Consider the following 27,343-nt stretch of genomic DNA (forward strand, 5'->3'; position numbering starts at 1 on the left):
CCTTTAATGAATCCACGCTGACTTGGACCGATCCTGCCACTACTGTCCAAATGCTCAGTTATGACATCCTTAATAATTGACTCCAGTATTTTCCCCATCACCGATGGCAGGCTAACCAGTCCATAATTCCCCATTTTCTCTCTCCCTCTTTTTTTTAAAGTGGGGTTACATTAGCGACTCTCCAATCCATTGGAACTCTTCCGGAGTATATAGAATGTTGGAAAATGATCACCAACGTGTGATCACTCCCACAGACAATGGCAAGGTCTGCAAGACATAACAGGTTACAAGATGAAGGCATGGAGAATCACCGGCACCAATGCACCCTTCCCGATGAGCTCAATGCATTCTATGCCCGTTTTGAGCAAGAGCACGCCCTCCATCCTGGAAGCCTCAGCCGAACCCGTATCCAAGGTCACCATCACAGACGACAGATCAGCCTTCTCAAAAGTCAATCCACAGAAAGCAACTGGCCCGGATGAGGTCCACTACTGGTGTAATACTGTAGAGCTGGTGAACAGTGACCACGACACCACACAACCCTGCCACAGCAATCTCTGCAAGACATGCCGGATCATCGACACGGATGCCATCATCTCACGTGACAACACCATCCATCAGGTACATGGTACATACTCTTACAACTCGACCAACATTGTCTACCTGATACGCTGCAGGAAAGGATGTTCCGAGGCATGGTACATTGGGGAGACCATGCAGACGCTACGACAACAGATGAATGAACACCGTTCAACAATCACCAGGCAAGAGTTTCTCTTGCTGTTGGGGAACACTTCAGCGGTCACGGGCATTCGGCCTCTGATCTTCGGGTAAGCGTTCTCCAAGGCGGCCTTCAAGACACACGACAACGCAGAGTGGCTGAGCAGAGACTGATAGCCAAGTTCCGCACACATGAGGATGACCTCAACCAGGATCTTGGGTTCATGTCACACTATCTGTAACCCCCATGACTTGCCTGGGCTTGCAAGATCTCACTAACTGTCCTGGCTGGAGACAATACGCATCTCTTTAACCTGTGCTTAACCCTCTCTCCACTCACATTGTCTGTACCTTTAAGACTTGATTACCTGTAAAGACTCACATTCCAACCATTATTTTGTAAATTGAGTTTGTGTCTTTTTATGCCCTGTTTGTGAACAGAACTCCCACTTACCTGACGAAGGAGCAGCGCTCCAAAAGCTCGTGGCTTTTGCTACCAAATAAACCTGTTGGACTTTAACCTGGTGTTATGAGACTTCTTACCGGATGGGGTACCCAGACGAGCACTCAGATAATGTGTGGACCAGCTGGCGGGGGGTATTCACAGACATCCTCAACCTCTCATTACACCAATCTGAGGTCCCTACCATCTTCAAGACGACAACCATCATCCCTGTACCAAAGAAAAGCCAAGCAGCATCGTCCAGTGGTTCTGGCATCCATCATTATGAAGTGCTTTGAAAGGTTAGTCCTGGCATGAATCAATTCCAGCCTCTCAGATTACCTGGATCCACTAAAGTTCACCTATCGCTGCCACAGGTCCACAGTAGACACCATCTCCCCAACCCTGGATATGCCCCTGTCTACATCGATGGGGATGAAGTGGAAATGGTAGAGAGCTTCAAGTCCTTAGGTGTCCAGATCACCAGCAGCCTGTCCTGGTTCCCCCCATGCTGACACTATAGTTAAGAAAGCCCACCAATGCCTCTACTTTATCAGGAGGCTGAGGAAATTTGGCATGTCCACTACGACTCTCACCAATCTTTACAGTTGCACCATAGAAAGCATTCTTTCTGGTTGTATCACAGCTCGGTATGGCTCCTGCTCTGTCCAAGACTGCAAGAAACTACAAAGGGTCGTGAACGAAGTCCAGTCCATCACTCAAACCAACTTCCCATCCATTTACACTGTCTACACTTCCCATTGCCTTGGAAAAGCAGCCAGCATAATCAAGGACCCCCACGCACCCCTGACATACTCTCTTCCACCATCTTCCTTCAGGAAAACGATACAAAAGTCTGAGATCACATACCAACTGACTCAAGAACAGCTTCTTCCCTGCTGCCGTCAGACTTTTGAATGGACCAACCTCATATTAAATTGCTCTTTCACAACACCCTAGCTATGACTGTAATACTATATTCGGCACGCTCTCCTTTCCTTCTCTATATACGGTATGCTTTGTCCATGTAGAGCACAAGAAACATTACTTTTCACTGTATGCTAATATGCGTGACAATAATAAATCAAATCAAAAATCTTTCACCCTTTTTCCAGTAAGGCAAACTGGGCTCCACCTTTAAACTTGAACAACCAAGCCATCCAGGTTTTTTGTCAGGCTGAATTCAGAACATGTCACATTACCCCCTTCATTCTTCTATGTTACATAAATTAAAGAGGCAGTTCCAAAACAAAACAACTGTACTAACTTCTTATCTGTAGTACCAGTCACTTTCGATCAGAAAAATTGATCAAAGAGGGTGGCTGTATTAAGAGAGGACAATGCAGAAGCTAAAGCATATTTTTTTCTCCTACAAGCATACATTTAAGTGTCAGTCATAATTAAGAACATAAGAACATAAGAACTAGAAGCAGAGGTAGGCCATCTGGCCCCCCGAGCCTGCTCTGCTATTCAATAAGATCATGGCTGATCTTTTCATGGACTCAACTCCACTTACCCATTCGTTCACCATAACCCTTAATTCCTTTACTGTTCAAAAATTTAACTATCTTTGCCTTAAAAACATTCAACAAGGTACCTCAACTGTTTCACTGGGCAAGGAATTCAGCAGATTCACAACCCTTTGGGTGAAGAAGTTCCTCCTCAACTCAGTCCTAAATCTGCTTCCCCTTATTTTGAGGCTATGCTCCCTAGTTCTAGTTTCACCTGCCAGTGGAAACAACCTCCCTGCTTCTAGCTTATCTCTTCCCTTCATAATTTTCTGTGTTTCTATAAGATTTCTTCTAAATTCCAATGAGTATAGTTCCAGTCTACTCAGTCTGTCCTCATAAGCCAACCCCCTCAACTCCGGAATCAACCTAGTAAATCTCCTCTGTACCCACTCCAGTACTCCTTCTCAAGTAAGGAGACCAAAACCATACAGTACTCCAGGTGTGGCCTCACCAGCACCTTATACAGCTGAAACATAATCTCCCTGTTTTTAAACTCTATCCCTCTAGCAATGAAGGACAAAATTCCATTGCCTTCTTAATTATCTGCTGCACCTGCAAACCAACTTTATACGATTCATACACAAGGACACCCAGGTCTCTCTGCACAGCAGCATATTACAATTTTTTACCATTCAAATAATAGTCAATTTTGCTGTTATTCCTACCAAAATGAATGATCTCACATTTACCAACATTGTACTCCATCTGCCAGACCCTCGCCCACTCACTTAGACTATCCATATCCCTTTGCAGACTTTCAGCGTCCTCTGCACACTTTGCTCTACCACTTATCTTAGTGCCATCTGCAAACTTTGACACAACTTAGTCCCCAACACCAAATCATCTATGTAAATTGTGAACAATTGCAGTCCCAACACTAATCCCCAAGGCACACCCGCTAGTCACTGATCACCAACCAGAAAAACACCCATTTACCTTCACTCTTTGCTTTCTGTTAGTTAACCAATCCTCTACCCATGCGGATACATTACCTGTAACGCCGTGCACCTTTATCTTATGCAGCAGCCTTTTGTGCGGAACCTTGTCAAATGCCTTCTGGAAATCCAGGTACACCACATCCACCGTTGTCCACCGTGCTCATAATATCTTCAAAGAATTCCAGCAAATTAGTTAAACATGACCTGCCTTTCATGAACCCATGCTGCGTCTTCCCAATGGGACAATTTCTACCCAGATGTCTTACTATTTCTTCCCTGACGATAGATTCAAGCATTTTCCCTAACAGGCCTATAGTTACCCATCTTTTGTCTACCTCCTTTTTTAAACAGTGGCTGTTTTTGCTGTTTTCCAATCTGCCGGAACCACCCCAGAGTCCAGCGAATTTTGGTAAATTTCCACGAGGGCATTTGCTATTTCCCCCGCCATCTCTTTTAGTACCCTGGGATGCATTCCATCAGGGCCAGGAGACTTGTCTACCTTTAGCCCCATTAGCTTGCCCAACACTACTTCTTTAGTGACAATGATTGTTTCTAGGTCTTCACCTGCCATAGCCTTCCTGTCATCAATCTTTGGCATGTTATTTGTGCCTTCCACTGTGAAGACCGACACAAAATACCTGTTAAACGCCTCAGCCATGTCCTCATTTCCTGTTATTACATCACCCTTCTCATCTTCTAAAGGACCAATGTTTACCTCTGCCACTCTTTCATTTTATATATTTGTGGAAACTTTTGCTTTGGATGTTGAACATCTGCTACTTTAGCCATATTATAAGATGTCCATCAAATGTTACAGAAAATTGGGAGCTTAATGAGCCTTGTTTATAATGAGTGCTTAAGCTCTTGATTTTCAAAGTGTGTTCAGCCAGCACAATGGGACATAGTGTTCATTGGCATTGAAAAGGCCTCAGGTCTTAATACGGGACAGTACAACAGCGAGAAGCTCTAAAGATTTGGAGTAAATATGACAAGCTTTCCCTAGTTCAATTCATGCAGGCCCAATGTTTGCACAGATCACTTTAATGAGCTAGGAATTGATAAATGCAACATTATCCTCTTAGATAAAAATTACCTTAATAAGCTTGGTTTTAAAAAAACAAATCAGTGAAGATTATGTAATGGATTGCCATCTAACCTGCTGATTTGCATTTGCTATCTAATTTTACTTACTAGAAGCTGATATTTCACATTTGGCCTAAATTTTGTGGTCTGACAGGATGGTTTGAGCGATCTAGAATTCACAAATAACTTTTTTTCCAATATAAAATTCCCTCTTCAGCTTGGTATCTAATTGCACCTCTCTGCATTGGACTTTTTCCTAATTTAAAGGTAATACATAAATGGAAGTAGTTTCTTCACATTCATCCTCAATATATCAAACTCAACGTATTGGGAAACACCCTAAATTACTCGTCATATTTTAGTTTTCCTCACAAATCAACATTCCAGTTACACCACAGCAATGCGTGAATGTGTGCATCTTTGTAGTGTTCGCCGTAGCTTAATACCATTTGCATTATAACGTCTCAACTGCATTTGATTGAAATTGATTCTGTTATCTCCTCAAATTAAAGAATTATTTTAATGGGCCTCATATAGTTAAAATAGTCTTTCCCCCGTTTCCCCCAGAATTGAATCTGTACAATTTCTATTAGTTGCATGTTTTGCATGAGGGCAATGTAAAATGGAAAGCTGAGGATAATAGCTCATTTCATATCTGAATAATGGTGTAATTGCTGGTGTTATAATTATGAAACTTTCCTCACAAACAAAATAAAGTGTGCATCCCACTGTTCCATTATAGGTTTTCTATTTTTATTTTGGGTTTTAATAGCTTAAAACATATGGATTGATATAACCAGATATACCCAAGTAAATGGATAAGCATTAATAGATAGGACTTTGCTAATGGTTTGATAAAAAACCAAACAGGTAACACGCAAACATACAGAACAGGAGCGGAAATAGGTCATTCGGCCCCTCGAGCCTGCCCTACCATTCAGTAAGATCATGACTGATCTGTCTGTGTTGAATTCCATATTCCCCATGTACTCCTGATAACCTTTGATTCCCTTGCTCAATAAGAATCTATCTACTTTAAAAAATTCAGTAATCTTGCGAATGTGACTCTCCAAAAGAACACATTCCCATATGAGGCTGGGAGCAAAGCAGTGGAAAGATGAAGCCAGAAACAGAGTGGTCAAAAAAACCAGGCTCGGAGCAGCGTAATATTAAAATATTTCTGATTGTGAATCAGTGAATGGTACAGAACAAAAAAAATGCATAATGATTTTACAAGGAGCGTTTAAGCATTTAATTGAATTTAATCGACCTATTACGCAAACCCCTCTAACTCATACCATGCCCTAAGAGAGTGCAAGCAAACATGGACTTCCATTGGACTGATCCATGATTATGTTTGGCAAAGTACTGCAGTGGTTTTCCACTGCCTTCCATTAATGACTCAGATCATTGAAGACTGCCCCCTAACAAAATGCAGATTTCAGAAAGCTCCATTTAGCCACTGTGGAAATATTGCCTAGCTTGGTGATTACTGCATACACCATGGCTGACAAGGAAACTGTCCCACTCTTTACCACCTGCCATCCGGCATATTGGAAGGATTTACAGGCTGATAATGAAGCTGTTTGGCATGGAACCTCCACAGCTATCAAGTCCTGAAGTGGGACTTAAACCCAGAGCTTCTGGCCCAGAGATAGGGATGCTATCCATAATGTCTAAACTAATTTAGCAGAGAGATGGAAACCAAAATGCAGCATTAGAAAGAAGAAACTGGGTGCACAGAAGACTGGGAGAGACAGATAACACGAGAGTAGGAAACAGTTATTAGATGGGGTCACTCCAGGTGAAAATACAATAAGATTTAATTCAGGTATACAGTGCATGAATGTAAACATACAAAGCACAGTAAATAAGATTGGTGAGCTGCAGGCACAGATAATCATATGGGCTAAGATGTCATGGCAATAATAGAAACCAGGCTCAAGAACGGTTAGAATTGATAACTTTTCCTGTATAAAAGATATTCAGGAAAGATAGTCAAGTACAGAAAGGAGAAAGGACAGCAGTCATGATTAAGAAGAATATTATATAGTGTTAGAGACAGAAAATGCCCAAGCTAAGCTAAAGGCAAAGGCTGGGACTTTGCGCATTGGGTATGAATGGCGACAAAAAAATCAAAATCTTTCGGAGAATCAGAGTTCCATCCTTGCAATCTTCTACACGATGGCACACTTCTGTAGTATAAGAATATCTGGCATTGCAAGGGTTAATATGGGACTGGGAAATAGTAGCATCCACAGTGTGCTGTAAAGTGACACATGACCTGAGATTAGGGTCAGTAGTGGACTGGACAGAGACCTGTGCAGAAGCAAGCATGGAGTTAGTTCATAGCTTTGTCTATACCTTGCATATATGTACATAGTTAGGTGTTATCAACAAACACAATGTTCAACCACACAAGAGGCAGAAACTCTTTGTGAGACCGACTGAACATGGTGACAGAAAATTGAAACACCCAGAAGCTCAGAGAAGCTGGAGCATGAATATTAAAGGAGTAACATTCTAACCTAGCTGAAAGCACCTGAAATGAAGACACGGAGGGAAATCGCCTGAAAAAAGCTCGATTGCAGAATTGGAAGCAGAAAGGCAGAAGTATGAAAACTCCACTGTGCAGCTGGGAACTCCACCGATCTCATGGAGGTTCACTGTGAACCTAGTCAAAGGACCTAGATGGGGTAAGCAAAAAATTACGTTCTAAGGCAGAACTAGATTAAGAAGCCTCAGTGCTGTGTAACGGTCAGAGCAGCCATTTCCAAAAGCACTGCAGCCAAGCTGGCTTGAGAATCGGCAACATAAAACATGGTGGCCAAGCTCAAAGTGGGGAAAAAAAAGAAAAACAAATCCGAAGATTTAAAAAACTGCACCAAAGCCAGGAATTCACTGGGACTAATTTCCATATTGAAATTACCATTTACATTTCATTAGCGGGCCCAGGACTGAAGTCTCCTAGCCTGCTAGCGTCTCCACCTCCCACCCCCGGGCCAGGGTTTACTTCTGCTCTCCACTAATAGGAAACAGGTGGAAAACCCGCTGGAGGACGAGAGGCCATGCAGGTCCCCCCAAGAGGTTGGGGGTAAGGGAGTGCCCCCTAAGCACTGCCAGCCTAGCAATGCCAGCACTGGGCAGTGCCAAGGGGGTAGGGCGGGGGGGGGAGAGAAAGGAGGGGGAGATTGAAGGGGAGTCCTGCTGTCACTCTGCAAAGGGATCGGCAGCAGAGGGAGGGACGGAGGAGATCAGAGCTGGCCATCTGGGGGTGGTGGGGGGGGGGGGGGGGGGGGGTCAGGATTGCCGGGATGAGGAGGTCCAGGAGATCTGGGCAGGCTGGGGTGAGGGGACATCAGCACTAGCCATCAGTACTGGCCCTCAGAGATCCAGGAGGCCAGCGATGTAGTGTCACGGGATGGCCAGTGATCGGGAAGCCGGCAGTGCAGGGCTACTGTGCATACGCTGATCTCTGCTATGACAGTTCGGCGCATGCGCAATAGCCCACTCAGCACTATGCTGCCGGCCTCTTGGGCAGGAATAGGCCCCATCCCCTGATTTTAGTGTAAAAATCGCTGGGGCACTCTGCAGTGCTCAGAGTGTAGGAGATTCATTTTGAAAATCCCGCTAACAGTAGGAGTTACTCCAGTTTTTACGTGAATTCACCACTCAGAATTTTTGGGAGGAGAATCCCCCCTCCTATTTGTCAAGAAACGTTGAGCTAACCGCCCATGATGCGTGTCCATGTGTCTATTGTGGGGAATCCGAGTGATTATTCCACCTAGTCTGCGTGGAAGAATTCTTGAACAACTACATGAAGGGCATCGTGGTGTACTCCAGATGAAGAAATTAGCACAAGGTCATTTTTGGTGGCCGGGTCTGGATGCTCAGATTGAAGAAAATGTGGAACAGTATCAATCCAGTGCACAAATAAGAAATATAGCACCGTTTTCTCCCTTATACCCTTGGAAAAGGCCTAAAATGCCATGGCAACAATTTCATGTAGATTTTGCAGGTCTGATTGAGGGTTACATGTTCTTGATCATAATTGATGCACACTCAAATGTCCAGCAGTTATCATGAAATCTACTGCATCAGAACAAACCATTGAAAAACTTGAAATTTTTGCAGTATTTGTTAAACTGGAACAGATTATTAATGATAATGGTTCACAGTTTACTTCACAAGAGTTGGGGGATTATCTCTAAGTAAATGATGTTCAGCATATAAAATCCGCACCTCATCATCCATCATCCAATGCCTTATTTTAAAGCTTCAAGAGAGCAAGGTTCATTATCATGTCATGTGAAGAGCTTTTTGGTATTTTATAAAAACACTACTCATGCAACCATCCATGCATTACTACCCTGAAAAAGAAAGTTATGAACTATGTTTAATTTGTTATTACCTCCAGAAATTTCAGAGATAGTAGAATATCAACAACAATCTCAAGTTGCGAGATGGGAATTGAGGGCAAAGCAACACTATTTTCAACATGGAGATCGAGTGTTAGCACATAATTATGCCATGAGTGAGAAATGGGTGCCAGCCCAGTTTTAGCAAAAACAGGTCCACTTTCTTACATATGTCAAACCAAAGATTAACTAGTTTGCTGATGCCATGCTGACCAATTGTTGGCAACTTGAAATGATTTCTCAGAATCATCTCCAGATGTACCAACTTACTTAATCCCTCGCATTGTGAATACCATTATGGAAGACTTAGTTGATTGCGTCTCTGCTACTATACCACGAAAGAATGATGCAGAATTAGTTCCAAGAGAGGAAGTGTCTACTGAAATTCAAAATCATACTTCCCGAGTCAAGGACAGCCAAAGTCCAGAACATTGTATACAACCAAAGAGGAATAGCTGTCCTCAATTCCCATCTCGCAACTTGAGATTGTTGTTGATATTCTACTATCTCTGAAATTTCTGGAGGTAATAACAAATTAAACATAGTTCATAACTTTCTTTTTAAGGGTAGTAATGCATGGATGGTTGCATGAGTAGTGTTTTTATAAAATACCAAAAAGCTCTTCACATGACATGATAATGAACCTTGCTCTCTTGAAGCTATAGTATTGACTATAATACAGTCAATTATATACTTATTGACTGTATATAATGATTTATGGTGCATAGTACTGTAACTAGAGTATTATTTATCCTATGTGCAACATCTTAGTAATTTGTTGTCATGACCACAGATGTAAAGGCGGAGGGATGTTATATATTCATGTGGTTGCATGATTGCTTTTAGAGCCGATCACATGATCTGATGATCATGTCATTGGGATGGTTCACGGGCTTTCTGCTTAGTTTAATTTTGTACTTTGTACAGCCAACAGTTCCTTCAATAAATCTACTTTTGTTAGTTGAATCTACCTGTGCAAACCACATCTTTTTATTTTTGTTTAAAGCCCACAAACCTAGCATAGTCAAACCATTACATATTACTATTATTTGTTTACTTTTCAACCATACAAGGGACAGAACCTCATCGTGAGACCTACTGAACATACAACAACTTATTTCTGTAACCTTCTCAACACTCAGTTACCGTCAGCCGTAGTAGCATGGATCTACCAGAACTGCTGCTATCTTTGCACGATATGGCCAATTTTGGCAACCATTCACTTGGGAGTAAAAGAGACACTATCAATCCAAGAAGTGTTTTCTAACCACTCATGAATCCAGTTCTCTGAATTAGCTTGCTGAATGTCTCCTCTCTCCATCTCTTCCTTTCCTCTTTCGTCTGCCGAACAGCCTCCCCACTTTAACTTTGTTCTTGCTGGCATTGTTTCAGGTCAAGGGTTACCAGATCAAATGGACCTGTGCTTATGACCTAAGAATGATAATTGATCCCTTTACAAGTGATACAACCTCATTAAAATCTTTTTCCAACATTTTAAAGAACAATAAACATTGCCAGAGGGCCAAGAAAGGACCAAAAAGAGATCAATGAATGTAAGCAGAGGGCATGACTGAGGTACTAAATTGGTCCTTTAGAAGAAGATGCTACCCAGTCATTGTGAGATAAAATGTAGTTGAGATATTTTTCTTCTTGAGCTCTCTGCTTGAAGGCTTTATTCAGTGATTATTCACTGAAGCACAGAATAGTGCCATGATTTTTCACAACAAGTAGGATGAGCAGGCAGGCCCCAAGTTTACTTCGCCAGTTTGGGTACGAAATGCTATGTTGTTGGCATTAATTAGATCAGATTAATCTAATCTAATTAGATTAATTGATCTAATTTAATTAATTATATTAATAATTGTATAATTATAATAAGATATTATAGAAACATAGAAAACTACAGCACAAAACAGGCCCTTCGGCCCCACAAGTTGTGCCGAACATATCCCTACCTTTTAGGCCTACCTATAACCCTCCATCCTATTAAGTCCCATGTACTCATCCAGGAGTCTCTTAAAAGACCCTATTGAGTTTGCTTCCACCACCACTGACGGCAGCCGATTCCACTCGCCCACCACCCTCTGTGTGACAAACTTCCCCCTAACATTTCCCCTGTACCTACTCCCCAGCACCTTAAACCTGTGTCCTCTCGTAGCAGACATTTCCACCCTGGGAAAAAGCCTCTGAGAGTCCACCCAATCTATGCCTCTCAACATCTTATACACCTCTATTAGGTCTCCTCTCATTCTACGTCTCTCCAAGGAGAAAAGACCGAGCTCCCTCAGCCTATCCTCATAAGGCATGCCACTTAATCCAGGCAACATCCTTGTAAATCTCCTCTGCACCCTTTCAATCTTTTCCACATCCTTCCTGTAATGAGGCGACCAGAACTGAGCACAGTACTCCAAGTGGGGTCTGACGAGGGTCTTATATAGCTGCATCATTATCCCCGGACTCCTAAACTCAATCCCTCGATTGATAAAGGCCAGCACACCATACGCCTTCTTAACTACCTCCTCCACCTGCGGGGCCGATTTTAGAGTCCTATGGACCCTTCTGAAGGTCCTTCTGATCCTCTACCGTACTGAGAGTCTTTCCCTTTATATTGTACTCCTTCATCCCATTCGACCTGCCAAAATGTACCACTACGCATTTATCTGGGTTGAACTCCATCTGCCACTTCTCCGCCCAGTCTTGCATCCTATCTATGTCCCTCCGTAACTTCTGACATCCCTCCAGACTATCCACAACTCCACCAACCTTCGTGTCGTCGGCAAACTTACCAACCCATCCCTCCACTTCCTCATCCAGGTCATTTATGAAAATGACAAGCAGCAAGGGTCCCAGAACAGATCCCTGGGGCACACCACTGGTGATCGACCTCCATTTAGAAAAAGACCCACCTATACCCACTCTCTGCCTCCTTTGGGCAAGCCAGTTCTGGATCCACAGGGCAGCAGCCCCTTGAATCCCATGCCCTCTCACTTTTTCGAGAAGCCTTGCATGGGGGACCTTATCGAACGCCTTGCTAAAATCCATATAAACCACATCATATATGTGTTTAGCTGAATCAGGCACAATGTATGTACATGTACTTTCTGCCTGCATTGTGTGTGTCTTAATATATGTAAGTTCCATAAATACACAACTTTACAAGCCTGACTGACAATCTTAAACTGAGTATCAGCATAATTCTTAACACACTGAGGATTATTTAGCACCACCTTCTCAGGGCAATGCCTTGACCAATCAAGCTCAAATTGACTGGTTTAAATTTCAAGCAATGCTTGACAGTAAACTGTCAGTCAACTGATAAATTGTCTTCTAGCCAACCAATCAGCACTTTCTTCTCATACAGGATAAATTATTTCCCCCTTATAAATCGGTATTTTTGTGGTGTCCCGATGAGTACAAGATGAAAAGCTTCAACATGTCTAGTTTTTCAGCAATACTCAATTTCTGTACTACCAAACAACTATATAGGTAAATAATAGTTTAAAACAAAAGGATAAACAAGAAGTTATTACAGGGGGTTGAGGGATAAGTGGGTTCCTATCTGTGTTTCTGTCTGCTGCAAGCAGTTTAGTTTCGAATAAGCTGACTGCAGAGAACATCTCTTTCAATCTGAATTCAGTTGAAATTCTGTATCCTGGCTAAAATAGTTTAAATCCTTTGATAATCGAAGGAGTCTATTAACAGACAGTTGGATTTCTGGGATCGTCAAGCTGAAAAGATATGTTCCTTGATGTAATATTCCAGAATTAAAGAACATTAGAATCTGGAGAGTTCTGATCAAGGTGGCTACATATCTTGATCAGTGATCAAGATGTCACATTAGTAACATGTTTGTTGAACTCAGCCTACAACCGTGGGATAACTGGAGGAGGTTTCAAGGAACAACCTTGCCAAAAGTAAGCAGAAGGCTCAAGAAATCTCAACCCTATATTAATCCGAAAACAGTACTCAGACCAAGCGTCTAATCTTCCAATTTCTTATAAGTATCTGACCTGGAGGTTTTTTTTGGCGTTTAGGTCAAATGGGTTTAGAAGAAAATTTGAGCTAATATGTTTGGTTTAGAGTGCAAGTAATCATGTTCATTGTACTTTGAATGTGTTTAAAGTAACTGGTTAGTTAAGATAGAGTATAGTTATTAATATTCATGTTTCTTGATTTTTGTGCAATAACATTAATGTGTTTTAAAGTGAACGTTCTGGCTTCTGGGTTTTCAGATTGTCAAAATACAACGAAAATATTATTGGTCCTGAATGAGATCATAACAGGAGCTATTCACTCATGATGTTTCATGCTGTGAATAAAGCTAAAACCAAGGACAGATTGACATCTGGATTTCTAACTTCACCAACTGATAGTCAGAACCATGGAATCCCTGCAATGCAGAAAGAGGCCATCCAGCCCATTGAGTCTGCACCAACCCTCTGAAAGAGCATCCCACTCCGGCCCTTTCCTCCCACCTTATCCCCATAACCGTGTGCATTTAACATGGCTAATCCACCTAACCTACACATTTTTTTGACGGTGGGAGGAAACTGGAGCACCCGGAGGAAACTCATGCAAACACAGGGAGAACGTGTAAACATCACACAGTCACTCAAGGCAGGAATTGAAACCTGGTCCCTGGCGCTGTGAGACAGCAGTGCAAATTACTGTGCACTGTGCCACATGGTGGCAGAGAATGATTGCCGAAAGTTGAAGATTGAAAACTAAGAATATTTTTAGACAGGTTACAATCTGAAGTTTTTGTGAAGAATGGCTGAAAACAAGTGTAAATTATCAGGCTCTGATTATTTGCCAATGTTCTCAAAATTTGAACCTTATAACCAGTGGAAAAATGAAATGGACATGTGACACAGATTACTTCCCTACCAAAAGGAAACACAATATCACCTTGGCATTCCCAATTCCGAACAAAAATTAAACCAGAAGTATTTTGTGACCTGGATGCTTTGTCGGTTGGATACTGAGAAAGCTCTGGCTGTTCTATTAAGTTTAATGGATGAAATATACTGGAAAGATTATCTAATAAATGTCAATGAGACATGCTCAGACTTTGATAGATTTCTAAGGATGAACAGTCATTCCACGGAGGAATATATCATGGATATTAACAGGCTGTATAAAAGACTGAAGAAATTCAATTTGGAGGATCCTTATTTAGTGATCAAACTTAAATTGTAACCAAATACATTGTAGAGAATATGGATATTCATTTTTTTCTTTGATCTGTTTTGAAATAGTGTTTGTACATATTAATTGTTGTTTCAAAGAAAAAGAAAGGAATATCTTAATTATACAAATTAAGGTTAAGTTTATAAAAGGTGGAGGATATCGATTGGATGATTGCTTGAGCACATAAAAAGAGACATTTATTTTGACACTGGTAGGGGAGTAAAATTGAATAATGGGCATGATGGGAAATTTCCCCTACTAGTCTTCAACTTCACCAACTGGCTGTGGTGAACCATTGTTGGTTCCCACCAGGTAGTGCTGAGCCATGGTCTGGCCAGTACTATGAGTCGGTAGATATGTTACTGTTGGGGTTAGGGTTGGGCTGTTCTACCTGTTAATATAGTCCTATGGTACACCCCAGTTGGCTCCGCCTCCTGGGAGAGGTATAAAGGTCACTGCTCTGCCTGGTGATCCTTTAGTCTGGGATCGTATACTGTATATAGTAGCTCTGTTATTGTTGGCAATAAAAGCCTTTATTTCCCAAGTACATCCAGCCTCTCGTGTGTTATATCGCGCATCACTGGCTATCAGAAGTTTAACAACTGACCCATTGCAATTTCCTCTTGTGGACACTCAACTGGGAATCTGGGGCTGGTTTGGATTTCTAATTTTGCTCCTCATAGATTTACTGCCCAGGAATGGAGGTGGGAACTATGAAGCACAGCATTAAAAATGCCACTGCCATTTAAGGAGGCATGGGGCTTTCTGTGAAAGCAGTGGCCAAAACGTTTGAGTGTGTCAGCAGCTGGAAAAGCTCCCAGATTGTTAGATTTCTTCATGAATAACCTCTTGATTGAAATGAGGGCCACAGGATTAAGTACAACGTGAGTAAAGAGTGGCCTAACGGGATGGCTCAGTCTGTACAGGAAAGTGGAAGAGGCAGTCAGTACTATCTCCTCCAAGAACCGTCAGCAGGAGTTCAATCACATCAAATGATCAGCTAAGGTGTAATGGCATAAAGGCCTAGATTATAGAAATTTTACTAACTGCCTTATCTGTCACAGACTTTTTTTTCTCCACACCTGCATGTCAGGGAAATTCATTTTATGCAAAGAGCAACAGCAGTGGGATTCTGTCAAAAAAAATTTTAAGTGTTGAATTTGCATAAAAACAAGTAAATCCCACTGGTTTTTTCAGCGGGATTTTCAAAAGGAATCTCCTACACTCTGTGCAATGCAGAGTGCACTAGTGTGAATCACGCTAAAAAGCTGTGGACGGGGCCTATTCCCACTGGAGAGGCTGACAGCATGGCACGGAGCAGGCCACTGCGCACGCATCGATGTGTCAGCACCGAGATTAGCATACACCCACACTGCTGGCCTCCTGATCACTGGCCAGCTCAATCGCTGGCCAGCACAGCAACCCCGCATCGCTGGCCGTGTGATCGACGCCAACCTCCCACGCCCCAATCGCTGGTCGTGCAACCCCCCCACCTCACCCGCCCCGATCGCTGGTCTCCTGGAAGTGTCCAGGCCAACCATCATCTCCCCAGCCCACCTCGATCTCCAGCCCCGTCCCCGCAGTCCAGATCTTACCCCCCAGTCCCGACCCCCCCGGTCACTGGCCTCCCTCTCTCTGTCACTGCCGAGTGCAGGGTGGCAGCGGGAATGCCTCCCACCCCCACCGTTCTCTCCTCCACACACACACACACACACACACACACACACAGGTCCAGCACTATTGACCCTGCCCCATTAGGCTCTGCCCCCTTGGTACTGCTCGATGCCCAGTGGCATAAGATTTGGGCAACACAGTTATAAATGAACTCTAACTTTTAGAAGATGGAAATTGAAAAGTTAACCAGGACCCTTTGCAAAGCATCATCTTAACTTGCAACCACTCTTAATTCACATAGCCTGCTGCCAGCCTTCAAGGACAATTAATTAAAGAGCCAGTGCAATTGCTCATGCATTTCCTTCCTAAATTGCGGCACTTCTCTGCACTGTCGTCCTTTAAGACACTTCTAAAAACCTACTGCATTACATTTGGTCATTTATCCTAACTTCTCATGTGACTCAAAAGTTAAATGCTGTTAGTTAACACTCATGTGAATTGTCTTGGAATGTTTTACTACAGTAAATATACGATATAGTTTGTTTCTGTTGTCATTATTATGCATGCACTCTCACATGGGCATGAGTTTCTGCAAGGCACATGCCCTTAATGTTGTTTTCTTTCAATCCAAATAAACATTTTGCCGTAACAATCATGAGAAAGACAACCAGAAGAGGAATGCCAGTGAAAACTCAGTCAATAGGAAACAAATGCTTAAGCATCATAAGTAAACAGAAATTAGGCTTTGGGAAGATGCAGATTGATGCTGGTATGACAACATAGATTGGCACAGCTGAATAAGGTTCATCTTATGGAGTTTCAGACAGTCATTGAGACCTCAAAGGAGGGTTTCTATAAAGGGTCCCGAGCAGAAAAATCCCTGGTTATCACGTTAGGCTGAGAAATATTTGCAGATTTTGGAGCATTGCTTGAATGCAAAAGAAACATAGGGCAGAATACTATGGCTGTATTGCGACTGGCACAGATTGCTTTGGGACCTCGTGGGGTCAGAGAATTGCATGGGAGGGGACTTTGGCGTTTAGTGCCAGCAGGAAACCCCTTGGGGATTCTCCCAGCCTCCACGTCTGGACGTAATCTGGTTTCCATCCAGCGAGGGCCAGGAACCAGATTAGCATATATGAATATTTATTTAAATGTTCATTTAAATACGCTTAGCCGATTTCAAGCCGGATTTTGCCTGCTCCCAGGGTTCTTCACCCCTTGGATGCAGCAGGAATCCGGCATGGATCACTACTAGTCTCCACAAACGATGACCAGGCATGGTGGCCACACTCGGGCCTGGAGGCCATTGAAGCCCCTGGGTGGCCGGTGAAATGGCTGGGCAGTGCCCGCCTAAATGCCCTCTGACACCCTGATAGTTCTGCCAGGGTGCCAGAGACAGAGCATGAAGGGGGCATGATGGAAGGGAATGAAGAGGCGGAGCATGAAGGGGTGGCATGCGGGGAGGGGCGCATGAAGGGAGCAGGGTATGATAGGGGAGCCATTGGCACTGCCAGGAGTCAGAGCTAAGGGGACAGGGCATTAATGAAGCGGGGCATGGACATGAAGGGGTGCCATAAAGGGAATGGGGCATAAAAGGGGACCCATTGGGAGGGCCCCAATGCCAGTGATCTATATTTAGGACAAAGAGAGTGAACTGGCCGCAATCAATGTTGGGAAGGGGGAATCAATGGGTGGGGAGGGGGATTCCTGATGTCTGTGGGGGCAGGGAGGGGGGTTTTCAATTTCATTCTGAGATTGGGACACCCTTTAAAAACAGACCTGATCTCTGTGAAGCTGAGCTTGCCGATGTGTTTAGGCCCCACCCCTCTCAGAACCAGTGCAAAACTTGTTCCTCTCCCAAAAAGTGACTAAGTGTGGAAAGTTTGCGGTCTGATTCGCACTGGACTTGTCTGGTGCATTGCACCAGTTTTCTTGCCCAAAATGACACTTAGTCAATTGTGGGGAAATTCCCACCTCATCATAAAAGAACTCAGCTCAAATATTTGACTACAAAAGGACTGCGGGCAATTTTCCCAGAAAAAAACTAAGTTCCCAATGGGTGGGAAAATAGGAGATTTTCCCGCCCATTTTTTGGGCGTACTTAGCAGGATGAAGTTTTGTTACTCTGCGCTTTAGAGTCCACCGGGGGATTCAATCCAGTAAGAGGGGGTGGGGCCTAATCCCACCTGAGAGGCCAGCATCAGTGTGCTGAGCAGGCCACTGCGCATAAGCCGAAGTGACTGTAGGGAGATTTGCGTATGCGCACTGGTCCTCCCCCATTGCTGGCCTCCCGATGTAATCCCCAACCCTCCTTCCCAACCGCCGGCTTCTCCAAATTCCCACTCCCGATCGTCAGCCTGCCTGACCCTCCCATGATAGCCAGTCCCAACCCCACCACCTCCCCACTAATCGGCCTCCTCCCCCCACCTCTCCAGACCAGCCCCGACCCCCACCCATGGCCAACCTGACCTCCCACTCCCATGGCCAGCCCCGATCGCCTCCTCCCTCCCTCTCCCACCGATCCCTAAAACAGAGTGTGCATCAGTACCCACACACCACCACCGATCATCCCTGCCACTCAGTAGGCCCCACACCGCCCCCCCCACACTGCCTCTCTCCTCGGGGGTGGGGGGGTCCTCAATGATCTCCGTCCCCACGAGCGAGGTGATCAAGCTTGATCCCCATTGATGGAGACCAGCTTTAGTTCCTGCTGGTGGGAACCTCCCCCAGCAAGGGCTGGGGGGAACATTAGCGAGTCCAGACAGTAATGAGATGGAAATTCAGATCTCCATATGGTAATCAAGCTCATGCCGATTTCCAGCGCAAGGCTGATTATGTTGGAAAAAATGGCCTGGGAAAGTCGTGATTGGTTGAACACCAGTCGCGACTCCTGCTACAGGCCCCCTACTGACATTTCTTAGAAATCTTAGAAACCCTACAGTGCAGAAAGAGGCCATTCGGCCCATCGAGTCTGCACCAACCACAATCCCACCCAGGCCCTACCCCCATATCCCTACATATTTACCCACTATTCCCTCTAACCTACACATCCCAGGACACCAAGGGGCAATTTTAGCATGGCCAATCAACCTAACCCGCACATCTTTGGACTGTGGGAGGAAACCGGAGCACCCAGAGGAAACCCACGCAGACACAAGGAGAATGTGCAAACTCCACACAGACAGTGACCCAAGCTGGGATTCGAACCCAGGTCCCTGGAGCTGTGAAGCAGCAGTGCTAACCACTGTGCTACTGTGCCGCCTGCTGGCTAGTCGAGCAGCACAGTGGGCCAGGAAAATCGTGCCATGTGTTGGTATGGGGAGAACAAGCAACTGTTAAAAGACAATTCGCTGATCCATCCTTTATAAGTGATCAGAATAAAATTGTATTCCATATTAATTTAAGAGTCACATATTTGAGTTCAAAACAGAAATCCTTAACAAAGTCAATATGAGAGGAGAACTGGCTACGTTTGATTGGGTAACGTGGCTAAATGGCATCAAAGAAACAATGGGAAACATTTACATTCTGGCTGCTTCACTGTAAACAGCTCCAGGATATCGTCCAGTTTCACCCCACACTAGCCTCTAAATAACAAAGGAACAGAGGGACTCTCATTAGGGAATCAATTCGCCAGGCTCCTTCAACAATCTCTTCCAAAGCTACGACCTCTACTGCCTAGAACAGGGGCCAGCAACCTTTCAGAAGTGGCATTCTCCCTCGTCCCCCTCTCTTCCCCTCCATGTTCTCACCCTCTCTATTCCCTCTTGCTCTCCCTCTCTCACCCCCACACTCTCGCCCTCTCTCCTCCTCATCCCCACCCCCACTGTCCCCCCTCCCCACCATCCCCCCTCCCACCCCCACTGTCCCCCCTCCCCACCCCCATTCTCCACTCACCCCTCCCCTTTCTCCTCCTCCCCCACCCGCTCCCCCACTCTCCCTGTACCCTCCCACCCCCACTGCCTCTCTCGCCCCTCCCCCCCCACTCCCAACCACTATACTTGACCGCTCCTCCAAAGCAACACTCACCTGTCTCTCCTTTAAATGATCCACATGCTTCCGCAATCTATTTCCTGGAACATTGAGGGCGTGGGCCCAGTCTTTTCTACAACTTCCTCCAGAATCCACACTGGACCTCTCCCAAAGTTCCTTGCAAAAGCCACGTCACCCGCCCTGAAAGTTCTCTCTGGTTTGTTTGAATTGTGACACACCTTCTGGGCGCCCTTCTTTCTCTCCACCTTCACAGCCCATTTTGGAAATATGAGATCCAAGCACATCTGAAGGCGCCTACTCATCAACAATTCAATGGGGGACCCTGTGGTGGCATGAGGGATCTTCCTGTAAGTCACCTGAAACCTCAAAACTTTGGTTTGCAGGGATCTTGGGTCTGCTTTTTCATAGATACCTTAAAGGTCTGGACTGCTTGCTCTGGCAACCCATTGGACGTTGGATAATAAGGTGCTATTTTAGCTTGTTGAACACCACTTGATTGTAAAAGATAATGAAATTCCTCACAGGTGAAAGCCGAACCATTATTTGACGCCAAGACCTCCGGAACCTCTGGTTGGCAAACGTCTGCCGCAACTTCTCTATCATCGCTGTCGAGGCTGGGAACCTCATCACATCCATCCATTTTGAATGAGCGTCGACAATGATAAGGAACATGGTACCTAGAAAGGGTCCTGCGAAATCAACATGGATTCACGCCTATGGCCGACCAGACCATTTCCAAGGGTGTAACTGGGCTGACGGGGGTTGGTGCTGCTGCAGCTGACATAGGTCATACTGCTTGACCACACTCTTGATGTCTTTACTCAGACCTGGCCAACAGATGTAGCTATGTGCCAACATCTTCATCTTCTCAAAACAACACTCAGTCCTCTACACTCAACTCCTCTTCTCAGCTTTGATAGGGCCAAAACTGTTCAGACTTGTCATTTTTCCAACCATGAAGGACCATTCTTTTTATCTTTGCCAACACTCTGTCTCTCTGTGTCCACGCCCTGATTTGCTGGGCAGTAATCGGTAGGGTTTCCAAAAGGTTCAGGGTGTGTACGATCTCTTGTGGCACTGCGTTAAGGGCAGACAACTTAAGGCATCTACGTTCAAAATGGGAGTACCCAGTCGGTGCTGGAATGAGTACTCATAGGCTACTAACAGCAATGTTGAACCCTGACTGAGGCATTTGGAGGAGTGGCTTTATCCGCCTTGAATAACGGTTTGTGGTACGTAACTATCATGAAATGCCAGTTATATATGTACTGGTGAAATCTTTTTACCCTATAGAACATAGAACATAGAACATTACAGCGCAGAACAGGCCCTTCGGCCCACGATGTTGCACCGACCAGTTAAAAAAAAAATACACCACTGCAAACCTTTTTTTCAATCTGGAAGTAGTCTCTCTCTGCATCTGCCAAGGTCCTGGAGGCGAAGGTCACAATCCACGCCGTTCCATCTCTCATCTTGTGTCACAGCTCTGCCCCCATGCCATACAGTGATGCATCACATTTTAACACAAGGTCTTTTTAGGGTCAAAATGCAACAAGTCTGAAGATTGCAGGCCGATTTTGACTTTTTCGAAGGCCTCTTTCTGGGTTTGTTCCAATACCATTGTTGATAATTTTTCAACAGCCAATATAGAGGTGTTGACAGATTGAGTATTAAACTCCCATAATAATTTACCATACCCAAGAAAGACTTCAGTTCAGAAACATGAGGCACTGGTGACCTTTTCCGCTGAAGGGCGCAATCTTTGAGCACTGACCTATTATATGACCTCGGAAGCCCGAAAGTTACGCTTTCCTCATTTGAACCTTATTCCTGCATCCCTAAATCTCGTCAGTACCTCCTGGAGGTTTGGGTAATGTTTCTCTTGGGACGTTCTTCATCGTCTAGGTATATCAATACCTTAGGTATACCCTGCAGCAAACTCTCCATGGTTTACTGGAAAATGGCACAAGCTGATGGAATGCCAAAGGGCAACCGGGTGTACTGGTACAGATCCTTGAGTATTTATTGTCACATACTTCCTCGAGTCATTATCCAGCTCCAACTGCTGGTATGTGTGGCTCATGGCGAGTTTGGTATATCATTTCCCTCCTGCTAACTTTGTGTATGGGTTCTGAATTTTTGGAATTTGATAACCATCCAGTTTGACCACTTGGTTAATTTGTAGTCTCTGCAGATACAAGCTGTTCTATCTGGCTTCACCAAGGGAACAATAGGGCTGTCAATCTGAGAATTGTACTGGCCTTATTCCCAATGCTTCTGACTGCTTCAGCTCCGCCTTGACTCGTTCATGCAAAGTGTACGGCACCGGCCGAGATCTAAAAAATTTTGGAGTGGAGTCCAAATTAGCATAGATCTTGAATTTGACACCCTGTATTTTCCCCAGTTTGTTATGAAAAACCTCTTGATATTTCATTAAAACCTCTTGGAAACCATTGTCAGTTATGCTGAAGATCTCCAGCCAATTTAATTTTATCTGGTCCCAACAGGATGAGCCCCTGATCATTGGATTCTCCGTACATATAGCTAACCTCTCAAGGTGTCTTTCGACTTAATTTCTTGGGTACCAGCTTTCAAATATTTACAATGTATGCTCTCCCACCACAGTGGCAGAAGCTCCAGTATCTACTTCCATGCAGATCAAAAGCCATCCACCAACAACTCAATTACAATAGGGGCTGATTTACACATACTTAGATTATTCAATTGTGACACCATGGACCTGTCTTTGGAGCTGCTCTGCAAGTCGCTCTTTATATTTTCAGAGTTGTTTTCGTCCCCCCTACCATTGGTTCATCCTTTCTCTGCACTGAATGCAGATGTGACTTTCCTGGTTACATTTGAAACACACGATGCTCTTATATCTAGACACTTAATGATGGTGCTCCCCCTGCACTGGTAACATTCTTCCATTCTACAGATTGACTACCCCTTCTGTTCTTTTGTCCCCTCTCTTGTTTACTGCTCCCACTTGTGCGGTCCTCCGCATCCTCGTCTTTGGCCTCAATATAACTAGGGGCTCCTTCCCCCAAGCCAATTCACCTTGCAATGCTGCACGCTCTGTAGTTCCAAATCACCCTGCTCAGCATTCTCTATAGTCTGTGCAATCTCCATGGCTTTGGATAATGTAACATCCATTTCTTCCCTCTCTTCCTCCCTCCCTCCCTCGTCCAGTCCTACCCCTCCCTCTCTCCCCTCCCACAGCCCTCATCCTTCTGTCCCATTTCCACCCTTTCTTCCCCTCCCTCCCCACTTCCACCCTTTCCCCTTCCTTTCATTTCCCCCTCCCCTCTCTTATCCACCCTCCCTCTCCTTTTCCTCTCCCCTCACTCTCCCCCTTCAGAATTTGGAAACTGGAGGGAGAGAAGGGTGAAGAGTTTTAAAACTAAAGGGAGAGAACGTTTTAGAGTTTTGAGACAGGAGGGAGATGGGGAAGGGGGAAATTTGGAGATTTGAATAAATCTAGATTTTGAATAATTAATGTCCTTGTATTTTTCAATGGCAGTTGGTGATCGCATTGGATAGCTTTTGAGCACCTGCAATAGCTTTGAGCGTGCATGATAGCTTCAAACAAAAGATGCTCAACAACATCAATTGTACCATTTATTGCATTTAATGTTAAAGATGACTAAATGCTGCTTATCTGTGATCAAACTCATTCTAAATCATAACACTTAGATGTCAAATGATTGCTGATAGTTTTTGGGCACATTGAATGCAAATATGATGTCAATTTTTGAGGTAGAGAAGTCAATGCCTGGGATCCTGGCAGTTATCCACCGTAACATTAACATTTGAAACAAGAAACAAGAGGGTGGCTAAGAGTTTACAAGAACTATCCACTGACCATTTGGTTCATGGCTCAAAGCACACATGGGCAGATGGATATAATGAGGACCATGCTATCAGACTAAATGTCATCAAGCAGATCACTACAGTGGATGCTTCAGCATAGCTTTCACTGCCTGAATGGCTGGAGAAATTCTGCAGTACTCTCCAGAGCATATCTCACAATTCATCATGGTCTGGTGAATCCTGTACAACCCTACAATCATGAGGATATAGCCCTTGCCACAGCAAGCAACTGGAGTGGAGGAATAAGAGTAGGACAACCAAATTCTGTGATCAGCTTATCTGACCATGGTTCCAGTGAACACAATCCCAATTTCTCAATCACCAACTGTTCCATACCTCATCTTCCCTTGTCTCTGTTACTGACCATCACAATGCTTGGTCAGCCACAATGCTGAAATAAAATGGGGTGGCACGGTGTCACAGTGGTTAGCACTGCTGCCGCACAGCACCAGGGACCCGGGTTCAATTCCGGCCTCGGGTCATGGACTGTGTGGAGTTTGCACATTCTCCCCATGTCTGTGTGTTTCCTCCCACCGTCTAAAGATGTGCGGGTTAGGTTGAATGGTGATGCTAAATTGACCCTCGTGTCAGGAGGATTAGTTGGGTTTATGTGGGGTTATGGGAATAGGGCCTGGCTGGGGTTATGGTTGGTGCATACTCAATGAGCCAAATGGCCTCCTTCTGCATTGTAGGGGTTCCAAGCTGCTATGACTTTAAGAAAAGAACCAGAAAACAAACATTCCAAACCAACTTCTCAAGCAAACCAGCCAATATTTTATATTAAAATTAACACAACACCCTTATGCATTTACTTAGCATGTGTCTTCCATGTACCTTTGCGTTCTCTAGTGAGTCTCTGCATTACCATTCAAATAGCTGCAACAAGTCTGATGCAAGGCTGTTGATTGTCAATGGAAGAGACTGCAGCTGACCTTGAAATTACAACCTTGCACAGCTCGGGCCCCAAGTGGCTAGTCTTTGGACTGTCCCATTTCAGTATGGGTGGCATCAGGCTGGGTTGGTTGGCTGATAGGTAACAGCAAAGGAAATGGTGAGGTGGCAGGAGTGGGGTACGAATTCTGTAATTCTAACAGATACCAGCAGATTAATTAACACAGCAACATTGCTCAGCTTTAGCAATCCTAGCAATTGTTTGCAGAGAACAAATTGAAACATTGCTTTGAGACCCTGCAAGCCACTCTGAACTCTGGTATCTCCAGTGATGATGGCAGCAGTCTAAGCATTCATGACAGCAAGCTGAGCTTGCATTATTTCAGTCACAGCAACCAAAACATTCACAGAATCACAGAACTGTTACAGTGCAAGAGGAGGCCATTCGGCACTTTGTTGTGTGGTTTCTGCTCGTGTTGCAAAGGAAGTTGGTGCATCAGCAACTACCTTATGGTTGGGTTCACAAATGTGGTAATGGAGTTGGCCACCAATCCCATGCTGGAAATGATAGGCTTCAAGCTCTGTGAAAAGCCATGTGCAATATTGATGCTGGACTCTTCCATGTTCCTTGACAGTGATGACTGGCTTTCTGTCAGGCCTGCCACTACACCAAGCATTTCTGCCTGAATACTCATCAGCATTTTTCTGCTGCTCCATTCAATTCTTCAGCTGAGTCCTCTGAAGGTGAACGCAGATGTGACCTTGCACTCCAGCAAGCTGACACCCACCCTGCCCTTTCCCTAAGCCCTGCCTGCAAGTCATGAATGGCCAGTGCCTTATCATGTGCAAATCCCACCTCTAAGGTAGTCTCTAATGTACACGCAGTGTCAGTATCTAAACTGGTGGCCACAGGCGAGAGAGGAAGTAACAGCATTTCTTCATCATTAGTTTCTTCTTCCTCTTCCACATCTCACTCCTGCACCACCACCTGACCAGGTAGCAGCTCTTGGATAAGACATAGGACACAAGGGTACGTCTATAGTGAGTGGGCTGGGAAAAGGAAGAAGTGTATACTTAGACCACGCATGGCTTTTAAATCAGAAGAAATTATGGGATAAGGGAGATATGGGACATGAGGAGGACATTTAGGTGCCTTCACTGGCCAAGGTTTTGGTCATGGCTGCTTCAATGATGACAAGCACAGTCTCATCCAACAGTGTCAGAACATACAACCATGCCTGTCTTTCACAGGTTCGGTGCAGCTGTCCGCAACTATGTGCCTGTAAGAGAGAAGGAAGTGTGGGTCATTGTGCTTTGATGGTATGTCTGTCATGGTGTAAAGCAAGCAATGCGTGCAAGTTGTGGAGATGTGGCTGTGAGGCATATAGCAGTGCTAAGTGGATGAGAGCAAGGTGAGTCATAATTCATAGTTGATACAGATTGGTGGTAAGTAAGTGAAGTGTTGTGGTGCATTGAGCAATGTGTGAGGCCAATGGTTCAGTTGTAAGGACATGATATTTGAAAATGCATTTGCTCACCTTGACCATCCCTGTGAGCCACAGTCAAGACCTCAGGGCTGTACTGCCTGAATTAACCAATACAGTTATCTTCTCCCACTGCTTTTGAAGTATTTGTCTGGCAAGCCTCCTGGTGTCCTCTGGATACAGAACCTCTCAGCCTGTCCACCTCCTTCACTAAGATCTCCAGTGAATTATAGGAAACCTTGGAGCTAGCTCGCTGTCCAATTGTGCAACTCTTGTTTCTTTCTCAGGAAAAAAAAACCCATTGCTAAACTGACTTCCTACACCTTTAAGAGGTGCAATATGGCTTGAATTCATACCACCCTCTCATGGTTTTGCACCTCCTGCTCAGGCACACAGCCACTCAATAGCACATTTAGCACTGGCTGCATGTAAATCATGCAAATAAGCAAGCAGCACAAAGTTTGCATACTGTCTGCATCGGAAATAATGGTTAATCACATTTACAATCCATACACCGATTTTCAGGCCATATCAAATTTTTCAGCCTTTCTTACGGGCATCAACAGGTTTCAGACGTACAGATAAACAGATAGATAGTTCCTTACCCTACAATAGTTAAATGCAGCGCTACAGTATTTTGTAGCACCGTAATGCTTATTATTCAAGGCTAACCATCAAGTCAAATGTCACAGACAACTTTATTATTCATTCACGATCATATTGTTTATCTTTCAGTTGTAGGCAGAAAGATATACTGGCATTGGAGAAAAAGTTCACTAGGTTGATCCTAGATATGGAGGAATTTTCTTATGAGGGGAGGTTGAGTAAATTGGACCTGTACTCATTCGAGTTTAGAAGAATGAGAGGCAACCTTATTGAGACATATAGGATTCTCAGGAGGCTTGACAAGATAGATGCTGAAAGTTGTTTCCCCTTGTGGGAGAATCTAGGGCCAAAAAGCATAATCTCCGAGTAAGAATAAACCATTTAAATTGGTTATTACTACTCTGAGATTATGCCCTTTGACAGAGATGAGGAGGAATTTCATCTCTTAGAGGGTAATGAATCCATGGAATTCTTTACCACAGAGGGCTGCGGAGGTTGGTTTGTTAATATGTTAAAGGCTGAGATAGACAGACTTTTAATCAGTAAGGAAATCAAGGGTTGTGGGATGAAGCAGGAA

General features: G+C 44.3%; 1 protein-coding gene across 2 annotated transcripts in view; it reads right to left on the minus strand.

The window, feature by feature from the left end:
• Positions 1–27,343, minus strand: part of LOC144496096 (nucleolar protein 4-like) — a 339,666-nt gene that overhangs the window by 296,000 nt on the left and 16,323 nt on the right. The window lies entirely within an intron of this gene.

This window comes from Mustelus asterias, chromosome 7, assembly GCF_964213995.1.
Source record: "Mustelus asterias chromosome 7, sMusAst1.hap1.1, whole genome shotgun sequence".
In the NCBI taxonomy this organism is placed as follows: Eukaryota; Metazoa; Chordata; class Chondrichthyes; order Carcharhiniformes; family Triakidae; genus Mustelus; species Mustelus asterias.